Source organism: Papaver somniferum, chromosome 9 (assembly GCF_003573695.1).
Source record: "Papaver somniferum cultivar HN1 chromosome 9, ASM357369v1, whole genome shotgun sequence".
NCBI classification, from domain to species: domain Eukaryota; kingdom Viridiplantae; phylum Streptophyta; class Magnoliopsida; order Ranunculales; family Papaveraceae; genus Papaver; species Papaver somniferum.
In genome coordinates, this window is record NC_039366.1 from 78639996 (window position 1) to 78647343 (window position 7348).

Below are 7348 nucleotides of genomic sequence, written 5' to 3' on the forward strand. Positions count from 1 at the left end.
TCTATCTTGAGAGGCACAAGGATGATGACTATGGGAGTCTCAAGATTTGTTGTACGTCTTTTTGTGTCGTTTTCTTTTGTCAATCAATCAAAGTTATGAAAGACTTTCTTATGACTCAGGCTCTAATTCTAAGGATTTTTGAGCAATAATTGACAAAATTTTTGTTTTTCCTATTACTGGATTTAGTTCAAATCCATCCCTCTCTTGTGAACGGTCTGTGAACGTCCGTGTCCTACTTCTGTGAGTTCATAGGGTTTCCAAAACAAGAGTTTCCTTCTCCTGTTTACAAACACATATATACTCTTTATTGTGTTACTCCATCCCTATAAAAAATATATATGGAGAACTCTGTAAAATCTCAAGAGATAGTGCATCTTGATGTGGTGGAAGACACTCAAGGACGTGAGTCAATTCAAGAGCTGGTTCTATAGAAGATGCTTGAAAGAAAGGATCACAACTCCTGGATTGATGATTTTGTCAAGGATTTAACTCGTTTTCAGAACGATTGAAAGGTCGAGTTTGAGAATCTTCAACTGCAAATAAACCAATTCTTAGATGGTCATGCCAGAATCCCTGCTAATTAGAATATTCTGATACGGAATCAAAAGAAGTTCATCATGGACTGTGTCAAGGCTAGACAGCTTGCTCGGTTTTTGATCGTAAAGTTAATGTTCTAACTAACGAACATGGTGTGTATACGTTCAAGAGAGTAAAGGAAATCAGTGATACCTTCTTTGACGGATTTATTGAAAGGTATGAGGTTCTCAATGAACTGTGATTTTACTTTGTCTAGTAAATATTCTTTTCTTGTTTTATTTAGAAGAATAACTATGGTTTGGAATAGCCATTATTGTGATTACACATATCTATGTCCAACGTTTTCATCTTGCAATGTTTTTAGATTTATTTATTTAAATTCTAAAGCTGATTTGGAAGATGATTTTTGCAATATTAGTCTTTATGGTTTTATGCATTGCAATATGTTATGGGATATGTGTGTTTGCGTCCGTGAACTATGATTGTCCCATACGATGTCAAAAGTTATCTCCTTCATATGTCGATATGCTTGTATAGATAAAAGATCGATGAAATTTTGACAAAAACAAAAATTGAACCTATTATGTCGTTATGCAAATAATTGATGGAAGATAGGATGAATTTTTGTCTACAAAGATTATGTCTATTATATGTCGTTATGCAAATAATGATGAAATATAATGAATCTTTGTCCATTCCGCAATATTGATCTTCCCTGATCCATATATATATATATATATATATATATATACTATGCGGCTCCATAAGTCTTCTTATGTGAGCATTTCCAACTAAACTAATCATGAATTCGTTTGTGGTTAACTTGGTTGAGTATTCCAATTAAATTAATCATGGGTTCTCTTGTGATTAATTTAATTGAGAATTTTGGATATAAAATCATATCCTTTGTGATTTTTGATGTCCAAAGAAATCCTTCTTTTCTTGTGAAAGTAAGGTCGCTTTTGTTGTTCTTTCGGGAATGACATCAAATGAGGGAGAGTTCTTTTGAACTTGCGCTTAATTTCCATATCTTTGTGGGGAGTGCGACCGTAGAATATTTTAGGAGTTATCTTGTATCTTTATAAACTCCTTGATGAATGCATTTAGCTTCTTCTATATGATTGCATCTAAACAAAGTTGATATGTACTTTTCTTTGGTCTTGAAGCATCTCCGTGGAAAATTCATTAGGATCCCGTTTTCGTACCTTTGCCAATTTTATTGACAAAAAGGGGGAGAATTAATGTGTAGTTCACATTACAAATGCATATGGTTTTCGGATCATTATGTAAGGGGGAGTGGTTTTCATGTTGAGATGAAAGTATTGACTAAGGGGGAGTGATATATATCACCATAGTATTGTTGTCAAAGTTGTGATACAATTGAACTTTGATACTGTGTAATAATACTATGACACTGTATAACAATGATCGAGAGGTTTTGTTTTCTCATTGTTATGGCTACGGATCTTCAACAACTATGATGTTGAACTGAACATTTATGGAATCATGGGAGTACTTGGAAAAGACGAAGTTTTCATGTAATGTTGAAGCACCAAGGAGATCAAGCATGTGGACGAGAAGCTACAAAGTTTTATTTATTTTGTAATCCATATGTATTGATAGTTTTGTCACTAAAATTGACAAAGGTGGAGATTGTTAGAGCATTGCACGGTCGAACTCGCAAGCGTTTCTATCTCAAGCTTGTTTGTCAAATTTAGTTGTCAAAACCATATGTCTTGATTTCTAATCTACTTATAGCTAAGTCTCGGACTAGGATAGTTAAGTGTAGTTGAGCTCCAGACTCCATGGCAATCATCTTACGAAGACGAAGAACTACTCAAGGAACCAGTGGAACTTCATCCAACTAAAAGTTATGTGGAGACTTGAACTTATCTATCACTCAAAAGTCAATCTACTCTATCTCCTACTCTTGAGACAAAAGTCGTATAAGTATGATAGTTTTCATACACATTTGCTATTTCGAGGCGAGTTTATCTCGCATATATACTTCTCGAAATATGTGTTAGTAAGCTTTCGCTTTAAACATTTTCATCTTCACCCGTGACGAAAGTCATGATGACGTTTCAATCTTTTGAAAATTGCTTTGATGACGATAGTTGTGAATAACGACTATTATAACATTATAGAAGAATGTTTCGATGATTGAAATCTAGAGTTGAGATTAAGTAACCATCTATAGTGTGTTCGCACATTAGTGTATAAATCCATGTACCGGAAACCAAGTGTGTGCATATGTGTGCATACGGAATTGGTAAAGGAGACAGGTTGGGTACGCGTATCCGTACACGTCCCGGCGGAACTTTTCCTCCCGGAAAATTCTGCTGAGTTTGTAGTTTGCAAACTAGTAAACCAGTCACCTTAGGTACGCGTACTGGCAGAACTTTTCTACCCGAAAAATTCTGCCGAGTTTGGAAACCAAAACCAACTCAATCCGGTTTGCTAAGGTACACATACCCGTACGCGTACCCAAGCTGGTTATTTTCTCAAATCGGTAGTTCATGAACTTAAACAATAAATTATAAGGAATGGAATCTTTGCAAACCGTGTCTATATTGTTCATGAATTGATTCAAATGAATCAAACCGATTTTGTTTCAATTGTGTCTATGTATAAAGGCCTAAGCAATTGAACAACTCTTCAACTAGTTCTTTTGAAGTCATTTGAACTAGTTATGAAGATGATGAATATGGTTAATATGGAAGTGCTTTTATGGCTAACCATTGGTTAACTATTTGTGAACCAACTAAGTGTACACATTTAGATGCGGTTACTAAAACCTAAATGAAATACATTTCATTTGTGTATGACAAGCTAAGTTTCGGTCTAACGGTTGAAAGATATTAGCTTGTATCTAATCAGGTTTTCATCTAACGGTGAATATTGAATGCTTTGTTACTAAGCTAACATTGATTGCAAAACCTGATTTGAAAACTATATAAAGGAGAACTCTAGCAACTGGAAAAACTAATCCCTACACCTCCTGTGTGATACTAGTTGGTTTAGATAGAGTCGATTCTCCTTTAACCTTAGGTTTCTTCTCGAGGCCCTGTAGGTTAACGACTTGAAGACTTCTTTGGGATTGTGAAGCCATACGAAATTACTTCTCTTGTACTTGAGCTATCTGGTCTTGCCATTTTCTATCGTATGAGTTCAATTGAAAGAATTACTTGAGATTATATCTCCGATAGAGCAAGATAAAAAGAAATCACAAACATCTTCGTCTCATCATTTGTGATTCCGCAATATCTTGTTTCGCTACCGCACAATTAAGATTATTGTGAGGTGATTGATAATTCTAGGTTGTTCTTCGGGAATATAAGTTCGGGTTATCGATTAGTTCCTGTCACCTTGATTTTATCAAAAGACGGAACAAAACTCATAGGTTTATCTGTGGGAGACAGATTTATCTATTACCGTAGACTTTTTTGTGCGATACAGATTTGTTTAATAAAGTCTCCGACTTTGGGTCGTAGCAACTCTTGGTTGTGGGTGAGATCAGCTAAGGGAATCAAGTGCGTAACATCCTGCTGGGATCAGAGACGTAAGGAGCGCAACTGTACCTTGAAATCAGTGTGAGATTGATTGGGGTTCAACTACAGTCCGAAGTTAGTTTGTAGTATGCTAGAGTCCATATCGGCTTAATACATTGTGATGTTCAATCTGGACTAGGTCCCGTGGTTTTTCTGCATTTGCGGTTTCCTCATTAACAAAACTTCTGGTGTCTGTGTTATTTCTATTCCGCATTATATTTTGTTATATAATTGAAATATCACAGGTTGTGCGTTGTATCTATCAATTGTGAAATCCAACCTTTGGTTGTTGATTGGAAATTGATTGATCCTTGGATATTGGTATTCGGTACCATCAAAGTTTATATCTCTTGTATTTAATAAAGACTCACAGATTTCTATTTGCTTGAGTATAGATTAAATCAAGAGATCGAGATATTAACTCCTTGATATACGTTTTATTAAGCTTGAGTCTGACTGTCTAGTTGATTCTCTTAAAAGTATATTAGAGTTAGTCCATACAGATTGCCAATAGAAATATTGGGTGAGGTTGATCATGCTTGATTTCCCTGGTTCTTCAACATTGTCTTGAATTCTTCGTACTTCAAGTTCTTAAAGGGTTCTGTGCGTGTTCAACTCAGCATCGTTGTTGTTGAAGATCCTTAGAGATAAATATTTATGAGGATACTCTTGCAAGCCTTCTTTGAATGATAAAATTACTCAACTCAATGGTTGTTTTTCAGAAACATAGTATTATTACCTTTCTCAAAGTTCAATTGAACCACAACCTCAAAGTAATATTGTGATGATACGTTTCTTCCCCTTAGTCAATACTTACATCTTTTGCATAATATTTTGTAAACCATATGTATGCAGTAGGATACTACTTGATATCTTCCCTTTTTTTTGTCAAAAAATTGGCAAAGGTGAAAAATCAGGATCGTAATGAATCTTAACAAAAGAGTATTCAAGACTAAAGAACACATACCGACTTTTAGTTTAATAAGTATTACTAAGAAAACTTAGGAATTCCGTCAATGAGACGTATGAGTATAAGTATCTCCTATAAATTCCACATTCGCTCTCTCCACAAAGATATGACGACTAACCACAAGTTCAAAACAACTCTCCCCCATTTGATGTCATTCCCAAGAGAAGAACATGAGCGACCTTACTCTAATCACAAGATAAGGATTTTCTTGGATGTTAACAGATTTGTATCCAAATATTTCTCTCTCTTCTCGCCAGTTACGAACAAAGAAGTTAAAAATAGCGATCTTAATGTTACAGGCACAAAAATCAAAATTCCCATGAGAAAAATATATCATTGACAAAAACTAATCTCTAGGTCAGTTATGAACAAAGAGATCATTTTAGCGATATAACTCGACACAATATCTTACCTAACCATGTACGGACATATAGATTAAATTTCACTTCTTATTCCCTGTCGGTTACACATTCAAGGAGATAAAAATATTCCTGTAAACCATCTTAACTGCAGATTCGGGTGTAGTAATTTCACAGTAAGTGTAATCGTGGAGTGATCACTACTGCGATTCTCAAAAAGTTTACTCTTTATCCAATAACGAAAAAAAGAGTTAAGAGCTTAACTTTTGAGCATAGATATCAGTTCTAATCACCAGAAATATGATAGCAGAGAACACATACATCTCATAAGATAATGCAATAATATATATAAAAATAAAAATTAGGTACTGCAAGTTCATCTTTTAAAACTAAAAATTAACTAAATAAATCTTAAACATGCAAGATGAAAATTGGTCGAAATAGCTTGTGTACACATAATGTGCTATTTCAAACCCTAGTTTTCCTTTTCTAACACAAGAATAAATTCTCACAAGGACTTACCTAGTAAATAAATCCTCAAATAATTCTTTATCATCTCTGAACTATGCGTCTTCAACATGCATCAGAATGTAAGGTTCATGTATAAGAGAGTTAACTCCTTCAAACATGTTTGCCTATTGTTTGACAAGTGCTTCCTGAATCTCGAGAGATTTTTGCAGAATATCTTTAAGTCCACTGCACTTCTATCTTGGTCTTCTTAGGTTCTTCCAAATTATTTGCAAACCTTTGTTGATTAGAGATTTTGGCCCTCGGTTTCTTCATATTCTTTTTCTTACTTGTAAAGAGAGAATATTTTTATTTAGGATGAAATTTCCCTTTTTTCCTTCATGGTTGTGAGATCAACATCCATAGGGACACAGACCTCACTAGAATGGATTGTACTTGGAGTCTCCATAATTATTATGAAAGATATGGATTTGTATATATTACTCAACAAGTAAACTTCTTTTGAAAGAATTCCAAAGAGTTATTAGATAAGAAGGAGAAGATTCGGCAACCGTGCAGGGTTTTGGAATCGACAAATACTTAATAATAAGAATTATGTTCACATACTAGAATAATAAACCAAACTAGAAGAATGAAAGTTTCTTTTATCCTTCTTTTAGGTTTCTACAGGGTACAATCTTTCCAATACCATTACTTGAAAAATAGTTCATGGTGAAATCGTTCGCTTGAAATAGTGAAGCACCATACACGAATCTTATCTAATCAAGTACACATTCTCATTGATCATGTTCTCGTCTCTTACCTAGAAGTCAGATAGGCAGGGAGAAGAGTATACTTAGAGCATAATATTTAATTTTTACCCATATCAAGTCATTATGGACTCTAAAATATGGTAGGACCGAGTCATAGACTCTTTTATGATGCAATGTGAATAAATTTTAGTATTTCAGTAACAATACTGAATCAAAAACCAAGTTAGATATGAGTCATATTCTGGACTATTTCAATGAAGCAAGGCTTGACATAAAACATAGTGATTCTCTATTTTAATAGCAGTACTTGATATAAGGATTTCCACACACATCAGTAAACGACAAAATAGATATAAATTCAAGTAATAGAAATCGAGACACAAACTACAAATAGTTTGACCCGAAGCCCTTATCATGCATAGTTTTTGTCTCTTTTAAGGGCACATGAGACAAGAATGCACATTCAAGACAATTAAGTTTTGTTGAGGAAAGCATTAGTAAGCTCACCACTAGGTTCCTGCATATATTTTTTCAATATCCACTTTCATAGATCGTTTAGATCTAACTCTCTTTTTACCTTTAGATTTTTCATTTCCCTTAGAATTATTCAACCTTTCAGGAGAAGAGCGAACAACTTTACATACCTTGGATGGATTGGACTTTCAAACAAGTGGAAGCACATTTTTCAAAGGACTAGCCCCCACTGCAGTT